This window comes from Panthera pardus, unplaced genomic scaffold (assembly GCF_024362965.1).
Source record: "Panthera pardus isolate Hobbes unplaced genomic scaffold, ASM2436296v1 HiC_scaffold_19, whole genome shotgun sequence".
Classification (NCBI taxonomy): Eukaryota; Metazoa; Chordata; class Mammalia; order Carnivora; family Felidae; genus Panthera; species Panthera pardus.
Window position 1 is genome coordinate 21411972 of NW_026526754.1, and position 24178 is coordinate 21436149.

The window sequence follows — 24178 nt, forward strand, 5'->3', positions numbered from 1 at the left end:
GAGCCGAGACCTCACGGGCTGGGCGGGTGCGGGTGTCCCGTGAAGGAGAGCGTGAGGACAGAGAGGCAGGGAGGGGCGGCGTCCGGGGTTGTGGGAGGGGTGCGGTGTCCGTGTGTGCGTGTCCTCACTCCTGCAGACGGGTCCCCCAGCCTTCCGTGCCCTTCATCTTCCAGACCCGACCCCCGGTCCTTGTGCGTCACCTCCCACGTGGGGCTGCTGCCTGATCATGAGCGGCGTGACGGTGGTCGCCACTAGAAAGTTCTCTCTCCCTGGATCCTGGGGGCAGCATTCTGGTGCTGCTCCACTTGGCCCCCAGCTAATCTAGTGCTTGAGCTCTGGAGCCCCACCAGGCCCGGGGTCCTCGCCCTCGAGGGGCTCGGGGAGAGTTCTTCCAGAGCTGCCTGCCTGAGACCCCAACCCTGCACCCCCGCGTTTCACACCTTCTCGCGTTATTTAGCCTCCTCTTGCGCAGCTTTTCAAACCAAATACACGGAAGCGGACAGGATAGCCTAATGACCCACGTGCCTGTCACCCGGCTCCTGCCACAGCCAGGGGTGGTTTTTTCTCGTCAAGCCTCTTGTCATGACTCCTCTCCGGCGCTTCGTAAGATGGGCCGGCTGGCCGGCCGGGCGGATGTGGGTGGTGCGGTGCTCTGAGCATTGTACCCCCCCAGATTCCTACCTCGAACCCTCCCCACCAAAGGTGATGGTATTAGGAGGTGGGGATCAGTGCCCTTAACAAGCAGCCCCACGGAGCCCCCGGCCCCTCCTACCATGTGAGGTCAGAAGACGGCCCTCCCGCAGCCGTGCTAGCACCCTGACCTTGGATCTCCAGCCTCCCCTCGGTCGGTGATCTTTTGTCACAGCAGCCCAGACGGCCTGCGATGGATGGACGCGGGTGGGTGGGTGTCCTGTCTCCGGGCGTCAGTCCAAGTCACCGAAGGGAGCGAGCTGGGCCGCCTCGTGGTGCCGCGCTGGGCCGACGCTCACCTCACACCTTGTGTGCTACGGTCTGTTCAACCCCACGGCCCCCAGGAGGGCAGAGGCGGTCTGTTCAACCCCACGGCCCCCAGGAGGGCAGAGGCGGCTCAAATGGCCCGGCTCACCGCTCCCTGTGAGGGACGACCAGACCGCCCAGGTGTACATATGTCATCCTTTGCAAAATAGCCCCGCAGCGGTGGGTTCGGAGGGCTGCAGCAGGTCACTGGATCCCCGCGTCGTGAATTTACGTCCCGCTGGTCACCGCCCACCGCCCAGGTGACGTCGTTACGCGGGGGACGCGGGTGTAGGTGCTGTCTCCCGGACCTGGGCTCCAGCACGCTTGCTCTCAGGGAACCCTGGATAGCCCCTCGGACCACAGTGTCTTCCCCTGCGAAGTGCCCACAGAGGGGACAGACTCACAGCAGGTGCTCAGTACGTGACTGTCCTTGGGTTCCATAGCGCGCCAGGTTCAGGCCTGAAGCTGTGCTCCGCGCCCCCCAACCATAGAGCCTGCTCTCCCTCCGTGTCCCCCACCTTCCCCTTCAGACCCCATCCGAGGAGAGGCTCTGCTCCCCTCCCCCTGAGCCGCTGGTCGGAGCTCCGATACCTTCGTCTCGCTGCTTGGGGGTCTGTGCTTCAGACACCTCCCCACCTCCCCCTCCCCTGTCTCTCTCCACAAGGGGTTTGCCACAGGCTCAGTCCTCAGGTCTGCTAGAGATAGGGTTAATTCTGATTCGGGGATGCTGACGGTCTTGGGACCGACCCGCTCACACTTGCTCGTGGCCCCATCCTGTTCTGAAAGGCAGTGCGTGGCCTCACTTTCCTCGGTCTCCCCATCTGTACACGGGGGAGCCACAGCACACGGGTACGTCAGGGCTGCTGAGAAGCCCGGAGGAGGGGACCACCATCATGCTCACCTGGGTATAGGTTGCGGATCCTGTCATCCCCTTATCTGGAAATTAGAATGACGGTTTTCTGGCTTCTGTTGACAATTTCTAGAGGTGACCAAGTGGCGTAATTTGTTCCCCGGGGAAGAAGAGGCGGGAACTTCCAAGGCTGGGGAGTCACTGATGCCTGCTTGCTCTTTCTTCCCCTCTCCACCACCCCTCCCTCTCCCCTTCCTCCTGCCCTCCCTCCCTCTGTCCTCTCTCAGGGCTGGACCTCCACTGCCCTCCGGATCAAGAGCCACTAAGGGCTTGCACAGCTCTGCCCTCCCTCCGGCATCCATCCGGGGGCATTACACCCCAGCAAGGGGGAGTGCTTCCTCCTTACTCTGTATGTGGCTCGAAAGGGTGGGGGAGGAATCTCCTAACATTTTTGCAAGGATCAGCTCATTCTGGGCTTTGTTTGAAATGAAGCATTAGCCATATTTGAGATTTAAATGGAGGGAATGTCTCTCAGATTTTTAATTGGATTCTAAAGCCCTCATGGGAATATGAAGTCCATTTTGATCTGTTAGAACGGACAGCTGCCCATGGCTTCCATTCACCACAGTTTCCGCATTATTTGCAATTAGCAAAATTGACGGAGGGGATCCCAGGTCTCCTTCCTGCCTTTGTTTTTTGTTTCCAAATGCATTCGCGTGTTTCATGTCGTTAATTTCTGAGCATCCAGGAAAGGAGCAAGAAATAGAATTTATCTCCGCTCTGGGCCCCACGGTCTCCCGACCTCCCAACCGTGAAGCCTGAGGGAGTGTCTCTCATTTACAGGCAAGGAAACTGAGGCCCTGGGAGGGCTGAGCAGCTGGTGAGGGAGGAGCGGGGAGGCCCAGGGCCTGGCCAGGGCCCGAGTCTGCCTCCCCACCGCACTGACCCACCTACAGAGAGGAGACACCCAGCCACCTGGCAGGAGTGACAGGGGACAGAGTCAGAAAGGCAGCCGGGCCGGCAAGGTGATGAGGACAAGGAATGTCAGGACACTGAGGTTCTGGCAAAGAGGGATGGGTCCCGGGCAGGACTCTCCCAAAGCGTAAATCATTTACATGATTTACATTGTTCGGTTTTGTGACCTATCTATCCCAGCTGCAAACCAGCGGGTAAGGCGGGTGCTGCCGTGGGCCAGCCGCCCATCCCGGGGAATCCCGAGGGGGCCGGACAAACCGGAAGCAGAGCTCCGGGCTGGGTTCCACCAACACAGTTGCTGAGCAAGAGAAGCCAGTCACTCAGGAGATGAGGGATGCGTTTCGGGTGCCAGCAGTGTGGGGTGGGGGGGTGGGAGGCTCAAGCCTCAACCACCCAGCTCTCCCCCCCCCCCCCCCGCGAGATGGACACCTAGAGTTTTAGGGGAAGAGGTGTGGGGGTGGGTACGTGCGAAACAGGCAGGGAGCGTGACATGGGCGGGGCGGTGTCTGCTCAGCGCTCCAAAGGGGGCATGTGGCGTGGGATCGTCCAGGCATTCTGCCTCTGTCAGGGCTTTTCGGGCCTGGTGATTGGAATGTTCCAGCCGTTGCACAACACTGTCAGTGCCCCCAAGAAAGCGCGATAGGAAATGGCGGTGGGTTCAGAGGTCTTGCCTCTTTCTGGTTTTGGCTGTTGGCGTCTCCAGTGGAACTAGAGGGCTCGCCGATGTTTGCCTGCATGACAGGGACAGATGTCCAGCGCCAGCTAGTTCTGGGCGGAAGGAACAGGGGCTCAGGAGCCGCAAGCAGAGGTAGGGCCGCCCGCACACAGCGGGGTACGTGGACCAGCCAGCCCCAGGAGAGGCCTGCCTCCCGCCCGGGGCCCCGCCTCCCCTCCTCCTCCGGCTCTGGCCGGGCCCGCTGGGCCTCTGCCGCAGACACCGCGTCCCTAGGTCACTCTGGTCACCCGACTCCACCCCGGCCAGGGCAGGACGGTGGTGGCCCTGCTCGGAGACAGGAAACAGGTCCTCTGGGACGTCTGGCCGGAGGCTGGCCCTCTCTGTGGTGCCCTCCGGCCACTGCCCTTACTGGCCGTGAGCCGCCAAAAGGCCAGAGGAGTTCCTAGCAGGACGAAGGAGGGGCGAGCTAGTACGAGGCTGGGACAGAGGCCGAAAGCCCCAGGTCTTCCTGTGGTGCCTGGCGCATGGAAGGGCCCAGTACGTACTCCCCATCCACTGGAGAAGCACACTTCTCACTGCTGCTTGCCGGACGGCACATCCCGCCCGCGTGGTTCGGCCCTGCCTGGTAACCGGCAGGGGTGGAGGGCGACCCGGGAGCTGCCTTAAGAGGGTCAGACTGCCCCGAGGGGGGACTGGCCACGCCTTCCAGGGGGCCGAGTCCAGCAGGTGCTCTGTGGGCGGCAGTCCCGACTGCGGGGTTCCCCACACACTGTCCGGGCCCTGAAGGACACGTGCTCTCCTGGCCGGCCTGCTGCCTCCCCAGCCCTGCAGATCACTCAAGGCCTGGTCCCAGGAGCCCCTTCCTTTCCCTGGAGGGTCTCCTCTCCACCCACGTCTTCATGAGGACAGCACGGACCCTCGTCCCCCGGGCCTGGAGCAGTCTCTGAGGCGCTGTGGTCCTGGAACAGCTGCTAAGACGGTGTCCCCTCCCCTCCCTCTCAGAAGTGGCCCAGTTTGGACAGTCACCTCTGTGGCCGCCCACCGACGATGTGTGTGTGTGTGTGTGTGTGTGGACAGCGCAGTGCCCCAGACATGAGCTTGTGCTTCGACAAGCTGCCATCCTGTGGACTGTGGACTGTGTCCCTGCCATCCTGTGGACTCCGCGTGGCCACGGCCACGTGCAGACCCTCCACAACCAGCTCTTCACCCCTTCCCAGCGAGGCCACCCCAAGCCATCCAGCCTGTCACCCCACCCGGACTGTGCTGTCCCATGCTCCCCCACGTCCCACCTGCACCCCGGGATCCAGCCCGGGCTGCATCCCGTCTCTGTCATCTCCTGCAAGAAATAACCTCCCCGCTGGCCTGTGTCTATGCAGGACGCTTCCAGATCTGTTTCCACCTCAGCACACAGTTGCCATTTGAAATGCAAATCAGACCTATCCTCCCCCTCCTCTCTCCCCTCCTCCCTCATCCTCACTCCTTCCTTCTACCCGCTTCTCTCCTTCTCTCTCTCTCTCTCTCTCTCTCTGTCTCTCTCACACACACACGCACACACACACACACACACACACACACACACACACACAGCCTTCCCAGAACTGTCCTGGGCACTGCTGTCTGCGGCCTTCTCTCAGCACCTGGAACTCCTCGTGCTTCTCCCGGAACTCCCCGTGCTCCTCCCAGAACTCCCTGTGTTCCTCCCTGTGCCCAGAGCATGAAGCTCCCTCAGCCTGAAAGGCTCTCCATGCCACCTCCAGGGGAGGGACTTCCATCTTCTGCATTCTGTCCGATGTTCCTCCCTCAGGAAGTGCCCCTGACCCCCCAACAGGCTGTCCTCACATCGGGGACCTGTCCCTCCTTATAGCCTTCTCAGCGAGGCACGTTTGTGTGTGTGTGTGTGTGTGTGTGTGTGTGTGTGTGTGTGTCCTCCCCTAGGTAGAGGCTCCCTAAGGGCTGGGGTCCTGCTTGGTTCTTCCACCAGCACGGGCTGGGCTGCAGGTCACACGGGGGTCCCAGGGCCACCTCCCATCCAGACACCTAGAGAGGGACGCCTGGCCTTGACTGCACTCGTCGTCTTGCTGTGCTCCTGGGCCGAATCCTCTCATCCCCGTAGAGGCAGGGTCTTTCTGGCCTGGCTTGGCCCTCGGCCCTGGCCCTCACAGTGTCCTGAGCATGTGTCCTGCCCTGGGGCACAGTGTGGGACCAGGGCACAGCCCTCCTTCCCCCTGGAACCCACGGGAGCCCCCTTCCTCCAAATTCAGTTCCTGCCCAGGAACCATGACCCCGGCTGCCCTGGGGGACTGCGCTTCCCTGAAGGCGTAATCAGGGCCATGGCTTGCAAGTTGTGGAGACCTCCGTCCCCGTTTCACAGCACAAGACACTGAGGCCAGAGGGCTGAGGGGCCTGCTCGTCCAGCGACCCTGCCACCTCTCTTCAAACACAGGGCAATTCAAAAGACCGTTCTCTTTCATAGTCCCGCCGCTCCCAAGCCGGACCATGTCCCCGGATGCCGTCACCTGGCTGTGAAGGCAGGGTTGCACCTGCGCGCTGATGTCACAGCGGCCCCTCCTGGGGCTGCGTGGGAGGCTGGACCAGAGAAGCGGGTCGGAGCCCAGCCCAGTGCCTGCCGCACAGCAGGCTCTTGAGATGTGGTGGCTCCTTGGATGGTGACAGGCCATGGCTGGAGAGGCAAGGAGTGGTGAGTCCCAGTTCTGCCTCGGGCCGCTGTCCCTCGGGGTCAGAGACCGTCCAGTACTAAAAATACCGCGCCTGGAACCACTGGGTCTGAATCAGCCGATGAAGGGCGCCGCCCGCCCTGCTCGCCACTAGGTGGCGGTGTTGCCCCTTCCTTTCCGGGGCTTCGGCGCAGGATCTCCCTTCTCCCCCGGTAACCACCTGCCCGGGTGTTACACCTGCACCCAGAGCTCTCGCGGTGCCTGCGGGGCCTGCGTAACAGCACTCAGGGCCCCTGCATGATCCGGGGCTTCCCAAGCCTGCTGCTCCCGGCTTCCCCAAGGCACCCCCACCGAGAGCTCTCTGGGCCCCGAGACGGAACCAGAGGTCATTTACGGGGGAGGAGGAATGGGGCCATTTGTCCCAGAGGACCTCCTCTCCAGTCCTTCAGGACCGAGGACACGACTTCTTGGTTCAGGCATGGAGCCCACATCACAAATCCTGCTAAGTTTAGGAGCCGTGGCCCCAAACTGCAGTCATTTGGTGACCATCGTGACTTTTTATATCCTTGCCATGAGTAAAAAGTCAGTGTTTCCTGTCACCAAGTAGGAGTTGAGAGCCCAAATAATGGTAAAAACCAAACAGCGTTCTTAAGTTCTGGTCAGATATGGCTGCCTTCCCTCTCCCTCTCCCCTCTCAAGGAAGAGACGAGTAAGCGTCGGGAAGGATTATGGGTAGACTAGGCACCGAGCGGACTTACAGGTGTTCCCCCCGAGGACTCACAAAATCCCCAAAAGACTTTTGAAAGAGCAAGGATCGGGAAAGGCCTCCATGAGATCACTGCTCTGTCCTCAGGAGCCCGCAGAATGGCGCCCGTCTCACACTTCGGGAAACGTTTCCGGAGATTGTGTCTCCAGACACGCAAAGTGAACTTTTCCTTCGGGCTCATCGAAGGCAGGTTCTCCAGGCATGTGAGTACAGGGACCAGAGGGACAGCCACAGGCAGGGAGAACTCAGAACCAGGTGTCCTGGCCTGGGGACCCGCCCTCCGTGGCCAGGAAGTGGGCAGTTCCCCCGTGTGACCCGGTGGCCATTGGCGCAGTGACGTCGGGAGACTGTCCAGGCTCTCTGCGCCTTCCGGAGCGCCACAGCTGCTTGATTAAACTTTTGCTTAAAAACCAAACGTCTAGCTTCTTGACTGCCGCAAAACCAGCCTATTCAGCGATGTGACGTATCCGATCTTGGCACATTGGAGCCACCAACCTGTCCGCTTGTGGTACACGGTGCTTCGGGCTTTGCTAAGCCCTCTGTACCCGCGCCTTCCCCAAATCCTCGGAGTTGATGAAAAGCCTCTGATGAAAGGCCTAAAACCGGTCATTTGCAGCCTCTTGTCTGCGTGGCTCAGCTCTCTCTTGGTCGCAGCCACAGCAACAGGCCGGCTTGTGGAAGCAGGCACCGGCCACGCCAAGCCCCTCGTTCCCGATTTTTGTGATGGTCAAATCAGCCTTGGCTGAAAATGAAGATTTTAACCCAAGGCCTCGGGGTCACGAAGCCAGCGCCCTCCAGTGGAGCAGCCGGTGGCCAAACGCCTGAAAAGGAGCGAGAGGTACTGCAAACAGCAGTAGCCGTGGGCCCCAGCCCGGGGGGCCCGTGCGGCCTCACGTCTCGCAAACACACGCGAGAGAGCCGTCAGCCACCACGTGGCGCCCCTGTCGCTCCAAACTGAGCCCCACCCCTGCACTCACACCAGCCGAGACCAGACAAACGGTCCACGTCTCTTGCTTGATGCCCTTGAATCAAAAAGCCACGGGGTCCCCAGCCCGTGAGGGCTGCTCGGCTGGGCCGCCCCATCCGACACAGGCACTGCTGGACGGGAGAGGGAAGCTTGGGTATCTGCCGGCATCGGGGGAGCGGGAGACACATCCTGGCCGGCGTCAAGCTTTTACTTCCCGCCGGTGGGAGTCCGGGAGATCTTTGGGGGGCCGAGCGTAGCTTCCCGTGGTGCTGGTCTGTTTATGAGCCACGTACCGCACCCCCCATCTGGACATGGTGCACGGGACCCCCCCCAGACATGACTGTGTCCAGGCATCGTTGTTACATCCGTGACCTCCACACACACGCAAACCATGCTTTCCACAGGTGCCTTCTTCCGTTTTGTCACTGCCACGGGCCACTCGTGACCACAGAGCCCGGGTCATACTTTGTTTGAACCCAGGTATGGGTGCCAGTCCTGGCGTCATCCTTTCTGAGCTGTGCGGCCGTTCCTGAATTTACACTAAGTGCATGCATCCGTTGTAATTTCTAAAACAGGGCGCCTGGGTGGCTCAGTCGGTTAAGCGTCCGGCTCTGGCTCAGGTCGTGATCTCGAGGTCTGTGAGTTCAAGCCACGCGTCGGGCTCTGTGCTGACAGCACAGAGCCTGGAGCCTGCTTCGGTTTCTGTATCTCCCTCTCTTTCTCTCTGCCCCTCCCCCACTCATGCTCGCTCTCTCTCTCTCTCTCTGTCAAAAATCAATAAACATTAAAAAATTTTAATTTCTAAAACAGATAGATGTAAAGGAGTAAAATAATTCTTTTATTTGGGAATTTTTCTTACTGGCGTTCCAAATGAGAATTTTTGTGTGTATTAAAAGCCTCTGTGGCTGCAGGGGGAAGACGTTTGGAAACGTTGGACGAGACGATTCACGGGCTCTCTCGAGTGGCAGTGACAAGCCCAGACTCCGGGGCGGCCCCCTCCATCTGCCCCGTCCACCCTCTCTGCTGCCCGTGGGCTGGCTCCTTCTGGATCCTGCTGGCCCCAGTGCTTCCTTTTCACACGAGCTGTGGTCTTGCTTCTCTGTTTGCAGCTCCTTCCAGAAAGCTCCAGAAAACAGAACACCTGCTCCATCCGGGGCCCAGAGGGCCACCTGTTGGAGATACCCAGGATGCCCGCACGGGCTGGTGTCCTGGGTCTGCTCCCACACCGCACATGGGGAGACCGAGTCTTCCAGAGGTTCAGACCTTGGCTCCAGGCCACGCGGAGCAGGTGCACAGATCATGATGCTGGGCTGACCACGGCGGTGCCTGCCCCCCCGGACCCAGGCTCTGAAGCCTGCGCTGCCGGGCCTCTCGCCTGGGGCTCACCTTGGCAAGATGTGCCCATTCTCATGGTGCCCCCACGGAGGCTGCAGACACTGTGGTGGAGTTGCTGCAGAGAGGGGAGCTGGGCCGGGCCAGGTCCCTGGGAGAGCACCCCTCTGAGGCTTCCCCCGACTCACCCCCCCAGGACCAGCCCAGGGCAGGACTTTGTGATGCGACAAACAGGCCAGCCTGGCCTCTTGTCCCTCACTCTCCTGTGGCTCCATCCAAGCCAGGGTTGGGGCGGGGGGAGCCCGGAGGAAAACCATCTCCCCTGTACCCACTCCTCCCCGACAGCACTGGTCACCTGTCACCCTGCAGCACCCAGCCTGTTTGCCACCAAGTAAGGAGGGGGCCAGCGGCGGGGACGGGCAGGGACTTCTCCAGGGCTGCCGTGGGGTCTGGGGTGGAGCCTGGCCCGGCCAGAGAGGAGGAGCGGGCTCCAGGCCCCCTTGCCCTCCAGTCCTGGAGAAAGTATGTGGGCTGTAGGGTCAGCCTGGGTGAACCCCAGCACCTGCTTTCGTGTGGTCTCGGGAAAGCACCGCGACTCCCGCGCCTCGGTTTCCCCGGCAGTAAAATGGGCTCACTTGTCTCCGTCCCACACGGAGCCGCAGGGGGTGTGTGGAGCTCCTCCGTGGGAGGCCCCGGCACATCCCTGCGCGTCCGTGCACAAGACGCTCGAAACGGGGCATCGACCTCTGCGGTCCGGCCCCGTCACGGCTGGGCACTGGGGCTCTCCTCGGGGCGCCGACCCCTTCTGGCTCCCAGTACCACGCCCTCAACGAGAGGCCCTCAGCAGCCCCCCTCCACCTGCCATGCCGGGGCCAGGGAGAGAAGGCCACGGGGGTAGGTCACCCCTCACTGCCCATGAGCATCAGCTTTGAAAACGCGGAGCCCCAGCTCCCCCCGCCGAGACCCAGACCACAGTCCCACGCTGGGCTGCGCGGCATCCAGGCCTCAGTTAGCCCTCGTCTGTGCTGGTCGCTCCAGCCCTGCTCTACCCCAGCTCTTGGCCTCCGCTCCCCTGAGCCCCGGGCCCCCAGCCGCTGCTCCCTCGTCTGTAAAATCCTATGATTGCAACTCCCTGGTGGGGAAGCCAGGGAACCTTGTGATGTGATACAGGTGAAGTGCGGAGTGGGGTGAGTGGTCTATAAGCGGTGCCCCCTTCCCATCCCAGGCCTTGGGTGTTCTCCCACCCACCCTTCTGGGGAGCAGCGTGCCTCCGTGTTCACGCACGCTGGGGTCCCTCGCCCGTGGCTGGGAGAACGTGGCTCCTATGAGATCTGTGTTCCCATTTTAGACGGCCTCCAAGGCTGACGGCAGAGCTCTGGGGGCTTCGAGGCTGCGGCCGTGGGCCGCACCACACGTGCTCCCTTGGTCCCTGGCCTCTGGCAACTCCATCTGGGTGGACGGGAAGCTGAGCATGTGCTCCCAGAGGGCCCAGGCACTGACTGCCACCACCCCCAGAGCCACTTTCCCTGCCCGCCCCCCACCCCGCGCTCTGGACTGGGAGCAGGTGTCCAGCGGGCGGGGAACCCGACGCTTGGGAGGAGAAAGGGGTCCTGGACCCAATCGTCTTTCGGTCTGACGTTAATGCTCCCGTGGTCCCTGCTGTGCGATGTCCACGGCCATGGTGGCACAGAGCCACAAGCAGGGGGCTTATAGCGACAAACCTGTCCTCCGCCCGTTCCGGAGGGTGTTTTGTGAGCAGGACCGAGCTCTCCAGAGGGTCTGGGGGAGGATCCTCCTGCCGGGTCCCAGCCCTGGGGGCTCCAGGCTTCCCCGTATCTGTCAAACCCGCTTGTCTCTCACAGGGACACTTGGCGTTGGGTTTAGGGCCCGTGCTAAATCGGTCGTGATCTAAACCCAAGATCCTTAATTGGTCATATCTGCAGAGATCCTTTTCCCAAATACGGTCACACGTCCAGGTTCCTGGGGTTAGGACGTGAGTGTATCTTTTGGGGAGCCACCCTTCAGCCCCCTGCTCCCGTCTCCGTCTGAACACCACCTCGGAGAAGCTGCGGGGCCTTGTATTGTCACTGCTCACGTGGATAAGCTTGCCCTGTCGACCTCAGGCCGGGTGCCCTGAGCACTTGCCAGTAGATGGGGGAGGAAGGATGGCACAGAGGACACCCAGGTATCTGTCGCAGAAAGTCCAGTCCCGTGGAGCGCACCAGGCAAACTGCTTTAGTTTGCCTTTTGCTGGCTCGCCGTCCCCTCTGATCTCCGAGCCTGCCCGGAAACCGGCAGCATGATCACGTTGCCGGTGCTCTTGGCCCTGGCCCACACACAGCACCAGCCTCACGCTGGCTGAATGAATGGAATGTGCCCTACCCCAGCTCTGTGACCAGAAAGCAGCCAGCTACAGCCTCCTGGCTCCAATGCTAATGTCCTCCTTGGCCCCCATGGGGAAGGGGTGGGGGGGGGCGGGGGGAGCCGTGTGCCTGCTCTCCGGAAGCCAGGGGCTTGAAAGCGCCCGGTAGGAGCTGACCCCTCTGACTGTCTCTGTTTCCAGGGACAGAAAGGTCAGCCCCAGAGGAAGGAGCCCAGCCTGGTGGTCTCCTGCTTAAGGAGCACCCAGGGGCCCAGTTTTATGTCACGATGCTTACTGAGCCCCTGCTGTGTGCCAGGCCCTGGACTAGGCTTGAGATCTGCCAGGAATGGGACAAAACACCCGCCCTCTGGGAGCTTGCATCCCGGGGGTGGGGATCCAGACAAGCAAATGAACAAGTAGGCCAGGGTGTGGGGACATATAGTGGCAGGGCGGGTGGGGAGGGCCAGGTGGAACAGCTGGATAAGGAGGGTGGGAGTTTCTCTCTTACACAGGCCGTTCTGGTCTCACTGAGAAGACACTTGAGCAGAGACCTGAATGAACTAAGGGTAGGCGAGTCACATGGACGTCTGAGGGAAGGGCATCCTAGGCCCAGGGAATAGCAAATGCGGTGAAGACCCTGCGGAGGGAGTGTGCCGGAGGCAGCAAGGAGAGCCCGGAAGGGCAGAGAGGGCGGGCGGGCGGGGTCAGACAGGACTGGTGCGGAGCCCTGGTGGGAGGAAGTCACCCGAGGCTAGGGACAGCGTCTGGCTGTGTGCGGAGCGGTTATCACAGCAGCTGTGTGGACGATGGGCCGTGGTCAGAAGCAGGACCGGTGTAAGGTGCCCCGTTCAGCGGGCAGGCTGTGCGGCAGCCCAGGGCGGAGACGTGGTGGCCACGGGGGAGCCGCGAGGGGATCACACTCCAGATGTGTCTGCAGGGAGCGTTGATGGGGTTTTGCCGATAGCTTGGGTGTGAACGAAAGAGGAGTCCGGGTTGACTCGGTGCAGCCAGAGGGGAGGGAGGGCGATTCCGGGGAGAGGTCCGGCCTCGGAGCCTCCCTGCCCATCGGGCTGCATCCTCCCTCCTCCAGTCGCCGCCTGCCCCTCGCGGTCCCCTGCCAGAGCCCGAGGGACCACGCAGGGGGACGCTCCAGCTCCTTCCCACTGAGGCAGGAGGCGGCAGGCCTGCTGGGACACGCACAGCCTGCCACGGTGGGCAGGCCCGCCAGATCCTCTTTCCAGGGATGCGGTCACAGCGGTAGAGACACAGAAGCTCCCAATTAGGGGCCTGGACAGGATCCAGAAGCCCTGGGCCTCTGCCAGGGGCAGACTCTTCCAGATCGGGGTGTGTGTGCAGGGAGAGGTGGGGAGGAAGCAGTCGGAATGGGGAAGACGCAGAACCCCGAGCCGGTTGACCTGGTTTCTGGGCCGGGCTCTGTCTCCTGGGCTCCTCCATTGAGGAGGAGGAGGGGGAGGAGGGGGAGTGGGGCGGCGAGGATTTCTGCAGAGCTTACCACAAGCCAGGCTCCGTTCTCCGTATTTGGTGCCGTTCCGGGTCCTGTGCGGTCGTCGCTATTGTTAAACCCACTTTGCCCGTGAGGAAACTGAGGCCCAGAGCCCTTAAGCCGCTCGCCCCAGGTCACGCCGTTGGGAGGCAGCCCCTGAGGCGCGTTCCTCACCACACTGGCCCGTGTGGCCAGCCTCTGCCCCGCCTGTCCAACATCCCCCGGGCCCCGCCCGCAGAGTCCAGTACCCCCGGTCCGGGGGGCTGGCCTCACACACACACACCAAACCGGCCCAGCCTCAGGGCCTTTGCCCGTGCTGTTCTCTACCCTACAGCGCTTTTCTCGTGGCTGGCTCTCTGCCCTTCTGGTCGCAGGGGAAATGTCACTTCTTCAGACACGTTTCCTAACCACTCACCTCCCCCCACCAAACCCAGATCTCTTCCTGCTCCTGATACCCCATCCGTTCAGCCAAGCCGTCCGGGCAGGGAATACAACAGCGAGCACAGACAGCAAGGCCGTCCGTGTGCCCTCACCCGGGGGACAGAGCCCCCGCCACCAGCCTCCGCCCGCAGGGTCGTCCTGACCCCTCACCTCTCTCCCACCTCTCAAGTACGCATGAACTCCTTGAGCTGTGCCTCAGGTTAGCCGGTCCCCCCCCACATGACCCTGGGGAGTCACTGTCAGGTTGAGAGAATCGGCCCCCCTGCCACCCTCTCAGCCTCTCCCCCACAACATCTGCACCCGTCTCGGGGATCTCTCCTGGAGCAGGTGCCTCGCGGGGCGGTAGAGACCAGAGTGGCTTCGAGGACAAGCCCTAACTCGAAAGAGCTAAGGGCAGATGTGGGGCCCTGCGCCTGTGTCCACGGCCCCATGGAGCACCTGTCACCTCTGTGTCTGTGACAGGAACTCTCCAGAAAGAGCAGGACTAGGGTGAGCCCCTTAAGACCCAATCTTGAACCTTCTCGCCGTACGGATTCCTCTCTTCGGACATTTTCCCGTTGTCAGCTGCTTCTGGTAAGATGTGGGGCTCAGAACCAAATACCGTTGATCACTGGCCCAATCAGGCAGGACGGTCCCCCTCCCCAGTTTCTATGGACGATGCCTCTGTTGATGTGACCCCAGATCGCAGCACAGAAGGACCGTCCTGTTGCTCCTGCCACCGACCCCAGCTCTGGAACACTCGTTTTCTCAACTCCGGCTGCACGTGGGGAGCACCGGGGCCAGTTTTTAAGCTCCCAGTGCCCGGGCCACACCCCCTTATCAATCAACTCAGTCGGCATCTCTGGAGACGGCCTCGGTGATTGCAGTGGGTGACCCAGGCTGGGGGGATGGAGGTGCTGGTGCCACCGGGCGGTGTGCTTGACTCACTGAATCCCTGGTGTCCAGGCCTTTAGGTACTCAGGCAGACGTCTAACCCGTGGTTCCCGAAGAGCGTTCCAGAGAACACCAGTTGTGCAAAATGGTCCACCAAGAATGGGTGTGTGGTCAGCGAGCGTGAGAAATGCTGCTGCTCTAAAGCCACCCCTTACGTAGGTCATCGGATGAGTCACAGGGGAAGGCAAACCCCCCCTGAAATCAGGCTTCCTGTAGACCGGGCGTACAAGCCCTCGGTGTGGCTGGGCACGCCCCCCCCCACACCCCCAGTTCCCTGCGCTCTCTTTCTCAGGTGGGCACTGAGCTGAGCAGAGTGGGGATGAGGGGGGTGGGCACGAAAGCCTGGGACCAGGGAGAAGTCCCCACCGCAGGGTCCTTCCTGGGGCCACGGGTTCACTGCCCCCACGGAGTCACGCAGAGGTCCTGGAGGGGCGCCTCTGCCCTGGCCAGCTTGAGTTCTGGGGTCCCAGGCGGTGAGGGGGCGTCCGTGAAACTCCGCAAGCTATTTCTTTGCTTCTGTTCAAGTTGGGTCTGTGTATTGACCAGGGCATAGTGCGTGGGAACAGTACGATTCTCAGAAAGTGCAAACGGGCTTGGAGGGAACAGTCAGTTCACAGGTCCCCACCTGGGGGAGAGCCACTGCGTGGGCCTCCTGTGTCCTTCCCTTGCCCCCACTCGTCTCCCTCCCGCCTCCGCTCTGCCACCTCCTGAGGGCACCTTTCATGTCGTTCCATAAAGAGCGGCTGCAAAATACTCCATTGGAAGAATGTGCCAGAACCTATTTAACGAGTCTCTTAATGATCGGCACTTCGGCTGCATCCCGTTTTCAGCCCTTCTCGACAAAGCTGTAATGAATGACTTCGGACACACATCATTTCGGATGGTACAAGTCTGCCCCTAAGACAAATACCTCACAAGGGATCGGCGGGTCCCCGGCCATGTGCATGGTTGTCATGACAGACGTGGCCCCATTGCCTCCCAAGGGGGCGTTCCAGCTGCTACACCCACCCGCGGTGCCTGGGGGATACGGCCACTTTTATAGAGTGCCCTTCTGTCCGAGGAGAGCCTGCCGTGCACCCGGGGGTTTCTGGTTTCTGGGCTCGGGATCGTTTCTTCCGGTGACCTTTTATGCAGAAGGTTGATAAGTAAAAGAGAGGGAGGTAGGCTGGGGTTCGAGCAGGGGTGGGCACCTGCTCTGTTGTCTCCCACCCCCAGGACGCCCTTTAGGGGAGGCAGGAAGGAAGTAAGAGGCATCAGGGCGCCGTGGGGATATGGCAAAGCAGGAAGCCAGTTCTGTCCCCGGGGGTGAAGGGTCAAGGGGAAAGAGTGTCCCTGGACCTGAATGAGGCTGGACTGGGGAGGGGCATGAGAGGGCTGAAGCGGGGCCGCAGAGGCTTCTCCAGACTGTCACCCGGCCAGTGGTGCCCAGACCGGCTCATAGCCACTTGCAAGAGCTGATTGGCCGATTGTTCAATTTCCCGGGAATTTCGTGAGCCAGTTGGTAAACACACCCATTGTTAAAAAGTAAATTCTATAAACTTACAATTAATGAATCTTCTTCAAAACTAAGAAAACCCATCCTCAGAACTCCTCGCTTCTTGATGACTTGGCTGTAGTTTGCTGCCAGCTGTGGCCACGAGGTCGTGTACGCCCACGGATCTGTGTGGTGACACACTCCCTCGGGCCTCTTCCCGACTCCGTGCGCGGGTGCAGGGTGGGCACGTCGCTAGCTTGAGACTGACTCCGATGGGAGCATTTACACCACGGCAAGTGGCCAACACTGCAGATTAGGGCTCCCCACAGTGCCCCCCGTCCCCAGGCTGGCGGCTGAGCCCCCCCCCTCCTCCCCTGCCCCCAGACTGGCGGCTGAGCCCATGCCAAGCACTTCACCATGCCAGCTGCTCTGCCCTCTGCCCTCCTGCCCCTGACTTCCGCTGATGGAACCCAGCCGGAAAGCAGCTGGTCAGGGCACCAGGCTCCCGGGGCTCAGACTGAGACGGAGCAGGTAGGGAACAGGTGCGGGAGAAACCGATGGGCCGCAGTTGGCGTGCCAGGCCTCTGCTGTCAGGGTGACAGAAGACACTTAGTGACCCCCGGCCCCTTCCGCATGGGGTGGACATCTGTGCGGGGTCTCAAGCCTCCTCAACGCTGACCCGGGCAGCCAGCTGGGAACTGGCCCTTCCACTGGGGAGGCTCCGGCCAGGGCTCAGATTACGTATCAGAGGACGTCAGACCCGAGTAGCAAAACCCTGTCATATTCCTTAGGATAACGATAGCATCTTCTTACTCTAAGAAAGCGATGTTCCTGTTCTGCCCGATGCGTCGCCAGCATCCTCACATGCCAAGGGTGAGTGGTCTGCAGGCCGAAGCTGTGCCACGGTCCCTGGAGGGCTTGCGGGAACACAGACTGCCCGGCCCCCCGCCCGATGCTCTGATCCACCGGAGGTGGCGTTGCGATATCATAAGAAATACGTAATTTGGTCTTTACCCCAGGCTCCTGGCCAGAGCGCCTCCAACCTTTGTGGTTTTCTGACTGATAAACGTGCTCGGAGCATCCTTGATTCTAAGAGTCGATCTTTAACCCCAGTTCCGACGCAGACGCTCTGGTGAGATCTTTCCTGGGTGATGGGGGCGTCCTTTGTTCCAATGAGGTGACCCTGGGTGGCTCCAGGACAGCTTCAGGATGGGGCTGGTTGCCGAAAAGACCACGATTCGGCCCCACCCCTCATCCTCCTGGTAAAGGAGAGGGGCTGGAGGCTGGGTTCTTGGTCCATCCTGCCTGTGTGATCAAGCGTCCATAAACGTCCTTCACGTATGCGTTGTGAACACGTCCTTGTGCCAGGAAGGACACACCCAGCTCCACAGGGACAGAAGCTCCTGTGCTCGGGACCCTCCCAGACGTCACCCTGTGCATCTCTCAATCTGGCCGTTCACTGCCTTTGTAATAAATCAGTGATCGTAAGGAAACAGTCTTCCTGGGCTCTGTGAGCCGCTCTAGCAATTAGTGAACCTGGGGAGGGGGTCACGGGAACCTCCGATCGGAGCCAAGTCAGACAGAGTGTGGGGGACCGGGGACCCACCCCTCGCGATTGGTGTGTGCCCTCAGGGCATCTGTGGGACTGAGCCTGTAACCTGTGGGGTCTGTGCGGGCTCCAGCTAGCATCGGAACGAATTGAACTGTGGGACACCCGTCTGGTGTGTGAGAACCGGTCAGTGTGGGAAACACCCACACGACTGATGTCAGAAGTACCGGGGGATTGAAAGGAAAGGAAAGAAAACAGTTATTCTAGGGGTGCTGGGGGGCTCAGTCGGTTGAGTGTCTGGCTCTTGATTTCAGCTCAGGTCATGAGCTCACGGTTTGTGGGATCGAACCCCGTCCGGCTCTGTGCTGACAGCCAGGAGCCTGCTTAGGATTCTTTCTCACCCCCTCTCTCTCTCTCCCTGTCTCTGTCTCTCTCTCTGTCCCTCCCCTGCCAGGATAAATAAACAAACATTTAGGAAAAACAAAAGGACACGGTTTTCCTAGACAGTGAGTCTGGTGTGGGGCCTGAGAGCGTCCTGAGCTCCTGGGCGCTGATCCTGAGAACACACCGACCGGGGTGGGCTGATCCATAAGCCTGCTCCCCCACAAATAAAAGGGTCTCGCTGTTTTATCACACCAAGCCAGGCGTGTGGCCAGGTGGACCAAGGGGACACCCGTGGGTCAGGGTTTACGTTGTCTGCAGAGAGGGGACCCCCCTGCCCTGAGGCCCAGGAAACCGGAAGGTCGGCACAGAGTGCTCAGGACCCCTCCGGGGGCGAGGCCAGGGCATTGCCCTGGGGGAAGAAGCAAAGTCCACCTGGGCTGAGGACAGAAGCGACAAGTGGAAAGACAGATGTTGGCGGAGAGAGGAAAACAATGACACGGGGACAAAGACGCTGGCCATTGAGGCCAAGGGATTCAGGCTCCTGGGATCTGCCTCTCCGAGGCGACGTCTGGAACAAGCAAAGGAAGGCAGAGACGAGAGAGAACATCCTGTGTGATACCTTTTAGAGCAAGTTCAAGGACAGGCAGCGCTAATCTTTGGGGACAGAACTCAGACGGAGAGCGGGGCGTGTTCCCCGTCTTGACCTGGGCGGCGGTCACACGGGCCTACACGTGTGCAAACATTCATCGAGGTGCACACTTAAGCCGTGTGTGCTTTGCCCAAAGGGGGTTACACCTGGGTGTGTCCACCCAGACTCGGCCTCACCGACTCATCTGTTGCACGGCTCCCGAGGCCTCCTGTGTGTGAGCTGTGTCCGTGGCCCGGCCACACGACATCCCCACCCCACGGCAAGCCCGGGGTCCTCAGGAGAGCCTGAGCACAAGTGGCCTCCGGGAACCAGGGGAATGTGGTCCAAAGACGCTGGTCAGGGCCTGGGGAACGTCAGTGGGTCGCCAAGATGCTCCAGTGAGATGTGACAGCACCGGGAGGCTGTCCCCGGGAGGGCACTGGAGGGACGTGTGCTCCGGGCAGAAAGGACAGTTCGTCCAGGAGGACAGAAGTGATGTGTGTTCAGGGAACCGTGAGCCTTCGGTCTGGCAGCAACGTGAGGGTCAAGGTGGGAGAAAGCCAGCATCTCGGCTGGGGAGATGGGAGGGCCCCCGCGGTGCCAGGCTTTTCCCCTAAGGGCAGAGGCTGGTCTCCAAGGGGTGTTGGCGCCGGTGGGGGCCAGCCGGGGCGCAGCTGCAGAGAGAAAGCCGTGTGCACACTCGCCCTCCCTGTGACCCAGTGGTTCCGCTTTGCTCCAGATAAACAAAAGCAGATGTCCACACAAAGGCTCGCGTGGGAACGGTCACAGCAAAAAGCTGGAAATAGCCAAATGCCCAGGAAATGGATAAACCAGCTGTGCTGTGTGCACACTGTGGGACTCTGCCCGGCAATAAAAAAGCGGGAGCCACTGACCCACACATCCGTGCGAGTGAATCCCAGGGCCACGAAGTTGAGCGAAAGATCCAGACACGAGAGACAACATTCCGTGAGGTTCCATTGGTGTCCAGATCCAGAGTAGGCAACACGAATGCCTGGGGACAAAAGTCAGGAAAGGGGTTGATGGAGAGGACCACACCCACATGCCCTGTGACCTTTCTCCCCATGGCAAGCCCCACCCACCGACACTTTGACCTTTCTTATCTGCCCCTCACACCCCCACAACACACGCACACACACGCACACACAGCATCCTGGAATCCGGCTCGTCCCAGATGGAGCTTCTTCCTGGGAACAGGAAGTGGCCAAAGCCTTGATTCTTTCCTGGGACGGCTGCCACAGCACCTGACCCATGCTTGCCCTCATCCTCCCCACCACCTTTTCACACTGCAGGCCTGATCCCGTCACCCTCCTCCGGGGTCTCCCCTTTGCTCTTGGGGAAAAGACCAAAATCCCTCCATGGCCACCAAGCCTGCACGATCCGGCTCCTGTGAGCCTCCCCCCCCCCCCCCCCCCCCCCCCCGCACTCAGACACACCACCCTTTCAGTTTCTCAAAACTCTCCTTCCAACCTCAGGGCCTTTGCACCTGCTCTTGGCCTCACCTGCAAGACTTTTGTCCCTAGTCAGTTCTTATACCCCCGCCTGCTTCCCAGCCCAGTTGTCTGTCTTGGGCAGCTTTTCGTCACGCTGCCCAACAGGTCAGTCTGTGAGAGCACGCCTATGGACTTAACCTCCCCACCGGGTCATCATCTCCTTGAGGGAAGGTCTGTGTCTTTCTCCCCCATCGTATGCCTGCTTCTCAGCACAGCGCCCAGCAAGAAATTCCTGCTGAGTCCCTGAAGGGCACGGGGGCTCTGAGCTCCCTCCCTAGAGGTCACAGACCTTTCCAGGGGTCTTGGCTGAATTCCAAGGCACGCTCCTGCTGTGTGACCCCGGAGGAACCGCTTCCCCTCGCTGACCCGAGCTGCTCCACCTGGGAGATGGGGTGCCGGGCTCCTGGGACAGCTCCCTCTGAGCACAGACATCCTCGTGCCTGGGACTCTGTCCCGGAGCACCCGGGCGAAGGAAACGTCTAGGCCCTCGGTGAGCCACAGAGGTCTCAGCGCCAGGAGGCCACAGGAGCAGAGGAAAGGCTAGACTCGGGAGTGCAGTCCTCGACCGCCAGAGAGAGGTGCACAAGCCCATCCTTGCACGGACTTGCGAGGGGAGTCGAGCCAGGCCCAGCCTGATGACATTTAGTCTCCATGCCGTGGATTCCACCGTTGAGGCCAGCATCGCCTCGAGTGCAGGAACTGTCCCAAGGTGAGGCCGGGGCGGGGGCGGGGGGAGGAGTGTCGGGGGCTCTGCTTGTGCAGTACACATGTCAGCAGATCTCTTCAAGCCCAGACAGCCGGGCTGCTTCTCCACGGCACCAAACATGCAGGGCCTCCAGTGCCCAGCCCAGACCCGACTGCGCCCCGCCGCCGGCACCGCCCCTGCGCAGCAGAGGGCAGGCAGCAGAGGGGGTCGGGTGGCAGGCTGCCCGGCGCGCTGGGGAGAAGTCGGTGCAAGGGGCCTGGGGCCTGTCAGGTCCTGCCGGATGCGGCCCCGCGAGCAAGGCGGGGCCCCTGTCTAGTCAGAGAGGCACCTCTGTCCCGGCCGCTCGTCCCGGGGCCCGCGTGCCACAGGTGTGCAGGCAAGGAACCATCCTGCTGTCCTGCTGCTGGAGACGGTGGCGGTGATCGCGACCAGCAGCCAGGAGCCAGCCAGGATTCCGTTTGGTTCCAGCTCAGGGTGTTATCGAAGGAGACTAAGTAGGTCTCCTTTCCTCCAAACGGAAACCGCTCGCGCAGGCCCTATGGAAGGAGCTGGGCGACGGGGAAGGGAGGCTGCTGCGAGGGGGCCGCCCCTCCCCGTCTCCCATCCCTCGGTTTGAATGTGGCCGCCGCCGAGAGCTCCTGCCTCGGAGGGTGATGGGAAATGCCGAGCACCTGCCAGGGGTCCGGTTGGGAGGGACGACGTCCTAGCTTTCATCCCGTTTGGCCCCACCTTCGGCCCTCCCCCCGGGGCGCCACTCCTGCTCCGGCCCCCCCAACCCCGGGCCCTGGGCCCCACGCCAAGAGGGCTCGTCAGCTGCTTTGCAAGATCTTCACGGGGTCGGCCCGAGGCCCCGGGGGCTCCACAGTCGCAGCCAGAGGGGGGCAGTCCCCGGCCCCATGAAGATGCATCCTCTAAGCGCCGCTGGGCTCCGCCGCAGAGAGGGCGCCACCCTCACGGGGTAGTGGGGGCGCAAGCACCCGAGCAGGCTGTGCTACGGGGACGGCGACGGCTCTGTCCTGGCCTCCGCCCTCCCTCCGCGACCTCCCCCGATCCCCAGACTTCTGACGTCGTCTCTTTGCCAGCAGTGGCCACGCTTCACACCCCAGCCGAGAGCCCTCGGGCCCCGCGCCTCGGCCTTCTGTGCCCAGCCGGAGAGGTCCACAGGCACCTCAGGCCGCAAGACCGTACGTGGCCACCCCCACCCCACGTCTCCCCCCTTCTTCGCCTTCTCCCCGAAGCGGATGCCCCGCCTGCCACCGTCCCACACGTGGCCCCCATCAGGAAAACGTTCTTGACGCCTCCCTGCCCCTGCTCACCCCCGGGGGGCCGGCGGTGGGGGGGAACCGGGTAGCCTGAGTCCGCCTTGGTGGGAATATCCACACCACAGGGACCGGCAGGTGCACACACCAGGGCCCTACTCTCGGAGGGGTGAGTGGTTCACGCTGAGCCAGGCAAGAGGCTCACCTCCAGTGTCGGTCTGTCACCAAGTCCCGCTGACGCTGGCTCCAAAATGGATCCCATCCGTTCTGCACCCACACGGCCGGTACCTTGGTCCAAGGCAGCTTCGGCTCTCACTGGACAGCCCCCACTCTGCCCAGGGCCTCCGGGGGCTCCCCGCTGCAGCCGAGCTTGTCTCCCAACCCCTCAGGGCCCCCCCTCACCCTCCCGTCCTCAAACAAGGCAACCACCTCCCACCCTGGGGCCTCTCCTGGGAGCACGTGTGTCCTGCGCCCCCAGACCACCCCACCCCGGTTCTCTGAGTGGCCAAGCACGCCTCAGCTGACACGCGACCTCTCCAGAGCGGCTGCCGTGACACCCATTGCCCCCACCCTCGAATGCCCTCCAAAGCCCCTTCTCGTTTCTCCCCTCCGACTCTGGGCCCTTGGGCACAGAAGCGTTTGTCGCCTTTTGCCTCGTCTGGTTCATGGCTGGGGGGGCTCCAATGGTTAACAGAGCGCACGTCTACGAAACACAAGCCCCAGTGGCCCTGCTTAGTCTGAGCAGCGGGAGTGGAGACCGAGCGTGGAGAGGCTTGCCCAGAACCACAGGAAAGCAAGGCAGGGGCAGGGGCATGGCGGGCAGAGCAGGGCTCCCTGGGCGCCTGGAAGGAGGGCGAGGAGGCCCTTCCGGTCAGCTCCAGCAGGGGCCTGCCTGCATCTGAGGCCTGAGGGCAGTGGGAGCCCCTGGAGGTGGTCCAGCAGGGGAGTGCCGGCTCTCATTTGCAGTCTGTGAGCTTGCATGAGACCCTGCGGGCCTGTGGGGCCTCAGCGGGAAAGGACGGGGCTCCGGAATCCCGTCTCCCACTTGGGTGGGCCCTGGAGCCCCGAGGCCGTCTTCGTAGGACTTCCGTGCTGGGCACCAGTGCTGTTCTGCAGGGAAACGTGCAAAATGCTCTTGGAGCTGTTCTCCTGTCCTATCCTGTCGCTGGGAAAGGTCCGATCACATGACACTAAGTTAAATCCCGGAGGCCCTGACCCCACCTGCCCGAGAAGACAAGGCCCCGTAAAACCTGATAACGGTGGCAAACAAGGCTTTTTTTAGTAGCACGTGGGCCAAATGAAACAAAGCGAGTGATGCCCACCCCCACCCCCCGCTCCCCGGGGCCAAGGGGCAAAAGCCACAGACGCCAGAGACAAAACAGCTCAGGAGCGCCAGCTCCGCTTCTGGCCTCTGGGTCCAGGACAATAAACCTGGGCCGCTCGGGAAGGGCCCGGAAGCTTGTTGGAAAGGCTGGTCAGACGGCCCTGGCAGCCCAGAGTCTGGGGGGCTTCCTTCCGCTGCAAGCCTACTTCTCAGCATGCCAAGGGGCCTGGGGCTTGCAGGTCGACGGCAGGACCCTCAAGGGCAGGGACCAGGAGGTGGGGCCCCAGTTTTCCGACAGACGAGGCGCCAGCTAAACCTCCAGCCCTAGAATGCAGGTTACTTACGATTTACAAGCCTGTAGGGAGAGAGGCACTACACCCCCAAGGGCCTAGCGTGGGCTCATCCAGAGCAGTCAAGTCAAAGGACTGTGCAGGCATAGGCAGAGCCTTTGATGGAATTTCTCGTCCTCTCCTTCAGCAGTGGATCAAAACCTGGCAGGAATCACCCAGAGGCCTCGTGAAAGTGCAGGTTGTGGGGCCAGGGCGGGGGCCTGAGCCTCTACGTTTCTGATAAGTTCCCAGGTGCTGCTGCTGCTGGTCCGGGGACCACATTTCCAGAACCACTGGCCTCAAGGACGTTTGCGGGGAGTGGGGCTCTGGGCTGGGTGGCTGGAAAACGAGCAGGTCCATATAAATGACCGCCCAGAATGAGAACGTCCGCATGGTGATGCACAGAGGGGAGGGGTGTCCGCCTCTCCCTGAGGACCCATGAGCTACCTGGGGGACAGGTATTATCACCTCTGTACTACAGATGAGGAAACTGAGGCTCGGAGAAGTGAAGTAACGACCCCAAAGACACATCAGAGC

At 61.7% G+C, this 24178-nt stretch overlaps 1 protein-coding gene across 3 annotated transcripts in view; it reads left to right on the forward strand.

The window, feature by feature from the left end:
• OSGIN1 (oxidative stress induced growth inhibitor 1) overlaps positions 1-24178 on the forward strand; it is a 47454-nt gene that overhangs the window by 5934 nt on the left and 17342 nt on the right. The window contains exon 1 of one of the 3 annotated variants that reach the window (XM_019413064.2): positions 9496-9628. The exons of 1 other annotated variant lie outside the window; for it this stretch is intronic. The gene's annotated coding sequence lies outside the window, so the exon portion shown is untranslated. Of the gene's footprint in view, positions 1-9495; positions 9629-24178 lie in introns of those variants that run through there. One more of the 3 variants, XM_019413062.2, reaches the window with a different exon arrangement.